Source organism: Rhinopithecus bieti, unplaced genomic scaffold (genome assembly GCF_001698545.2).
Source record: "Rhinopithecus bieti isolate Rb0 unplaced genomic scaffold, ASM169854v2 scaffold_1428, whole genome shotgun sequence".
In the NCBI taxonomy this organism is placed as follows: domain Eukaryota; kingdom Metazoa; phylum Chordata; class Mammalia; order Primates; family Cercopithecidae; genus Rhinopithecus; species Rhinopithecus bieti.
The window spans coordinates 1,688,420-1,691,439 of record NW_016803608.1 but is presented as its reverse complement, the minus strand read 5'-3'; positions in this window follow the sequence as shown (position 1 = coordinate 1,691,439).

Sequence of the window (3,020 nt, the reverse complement as noted above, 5' to 3'; positions counted from 1 at the left end):
CTCTGTTTAGAAACTAGTGTTTGGTTTTATTTGGTTTGGTTAAGAGGTAATATAATTCATTAGCTTGAAGGATCTAATCTGAATGGGATTGGCTTAATAATTCAAAGACAAAAGCAAACTAGGGAACTGTGTCAATATGACAATGTTTCAATCCTCCTCCGTTAGTGGCTTAAGCTGTAAGAAAGTAATTTTAACTCATGCTACTTTAACTGCATAATCCATTTCCTTTTTCATCCTTACTCTTATTTTCCCAGACAACATGGTGCATATTATTTCAAGGGCATTCCCAAAGAGTTGAATCAGCAGAGTCTTCTTTGCACCTTTAAATGACCTCTTTCAGTTCATTTAGGATTCTAGACAGATCACACACACACACACACACACACACGCACACACACCACACACACATCCCTACCTTTGGACAACTTATCTAAAATAAAATATTTCTTCATCTGAGAACTTTTAAGAATTTCATTGCTTGGTGCTGTTGAAAAAGGAGGATTTTGTGCACTGTGTCCTTATGACCATTTTTTTTTTTTTCTAGGTGAACAACAAAAACAATGAGAAAAAACACAGAACAATTTCACACCTAAAATTGAAGGAGTTGATTACTGTCATTTTGATGATGTGCCTTTTACACGTTTGCAGTGGTTAAGAAAGACTTCATGGTTTGGAGCATGAGCACTTTAAAGTGATTCAAAATTATCAAAGAGCTACACATTTTATAAAGTGCTTCAATTTGTTACCAACTAGAGCAGCAGTGGAACGATTCTACAGAGCTTTTAGTACCATGCACAGCCTGCAAATGCTCTCATAATCTTCCCAGGTGTTGCTCCTTTACATGTGGGGGCTTGGAATTTTCCTGCCCAGAGACACTCCATCACTAACAGCGGCAGAGCTTCTCTTCTTGGGGCCTGCATACCACAAAAGCAGTGCTCACATATGGGTTCAGTTTTGGCAGTGCTGCACACTCCAAATCAGCCTCTTATGGTGGTTTGGCTTTGCCAGAAGAAAAAACTATTGATCTAAAAATGATTGGACAATTAAGCACTCAATTTCGTGTCTGGAGGAGCTTAGGCATGTGAGAAGTAAAAATAGGTGGAATAAGAGTGTCAAGGTAGCTTGGATGACACTGCCAAATGAGTAAATGACTTTTCAGTTCCTTTGCGTCATGAAAATACTAATGTTTAAAAGTTAGCGCTTTTGAGAGAGACTGAAACTTTTAAAAGCAGGGTTTAATGATTTCTTTCTGCTTTGCTATTAGCTTCCAGTTTTTACTGGCCTTTGATTTATATATTTTAAAACAACAGTAAGCCTTGCTTATGTAAAAGAAAAAATAAGGCATAATTTTTGAAATTTAAAATGACCAAGTGGCTTAGCTATTGGCTTGTAATGCAGGGTTTCACTAGAACACAGGTACAATTTTTCTTTTTAAAATGAATTTACACAGCTAAGATGCATCCTGAATGATACGTGGCCTCTCCGTGTGATGGCCATAAATGGCACATTTTATTTCTTTAGAACTAGAGTTGTAGAGCTCAGCTAGTTCATTAAGGAGAGGGCAATCTTAAATCAGAACAAAACTAAATGAGTAAAAGTCAGTTTAAATCCCCCAATTCTGGGAGGGATTTGCTATTTCTCTAGTATATGAGTACCTGATGACTTTAAGAGTGTTTGGAAAACTCGGGTCTTTGTGGTGGTTCTTCCCTGAGTTGAGGTTAGACTCTACACTTCCAAAACCCTTTTCTCAGCTGTGCACTTTTTACTTACGATGCTGTTGATTATTATTTCCATTTAAGGGCATGAGATGCTATTTTAGAAGAGGATTTGCACAACTTATGAGTAATTTTAAAAACACCATGCTATCTGAGTTTTATATGTAGAAATATAGCATTTATATATAGAAATGTAGCATTTACATTGAGAATTATTAATACAATTAATTTGAGTGCGTGTTACCCAAACATTTAAAGGCATTAGGTATTTCTCTCCAGCTGGCTGTCTTGGTGGAGTTTCTAGTGAATACCTCAGTGAATACCTCTTTTATCACCTAAACTGTTAAGCCAGACTGATTTCTGATAAGATCTAAGACTTCAGAGCAACAATATGTATGGTAAGACAGAGAGCCTAGTTCACCACACTTCCTCAAGGACAACAGCGGGAAGATTGTATGTCATTTTAAGATAAAAACTTCCCCAGAAGATTTTATTTTCCCCTCCCTCTACTTTCCTTCTTTTCTTTTTTTGTCACCTCAAATTAACTAATACATGTAAAAAACCCACAGTGCTTGACTATTACTACAATTTTATCATTTTTATTATTTATTCCCTTTCTTTGCCTGCTTACATTTTTTCCTCCAGTAATCATGGGTATCCCTGTCTTGGTTGAGATGTCACTTTCTCTTGTCAGGAAAATTGGAATTGATGGTGACTTCCAACTCTTTGCTCTGAAGAAGACCCTGATAATACCATTGCAAGTGTGTGCACTGACCCACCACTGAAGGTCACAATCTGTCGCAGGCAGTGCTCTGTTGGGGAATTTTAGCCAGGTTTATTTACTTCTGCCTGATCCACTTCGTGATTTATTTGATTAAAGTGCAAGCACTTGGGTATTTGTAAAACAGAGTATAAAATATGCAAAGCATTCTGTTTTCGTTAGGAAAATCTATGAGCTATGAGTTGAAATTACCAAAACTTGGTAAAATAATCAGGAATGAGAGATATTTGTCCTTACTTCCTAAGCAATAAACTGCAAATAAGGTCCATTCGTATACTGAATTAATAATATATTTTAATTCAGTTACAAAGTCAAGCAGATATGATATGAAGCTTTTTAACCTTGTTTCAATAATACATTTATTTGCCATGATGATTACGTCTAAATGTCCATTCCGTATATTTTATAGAGTTGATCTAAGAAGGGAAATCGGATCTCCCTTCAGTGATTCTTTAGGAAGTTCTTACTTTTGAATTCTCTAAGTCATGCTTTTGTTTTAAGTTAAATATATTTTAAATATATTT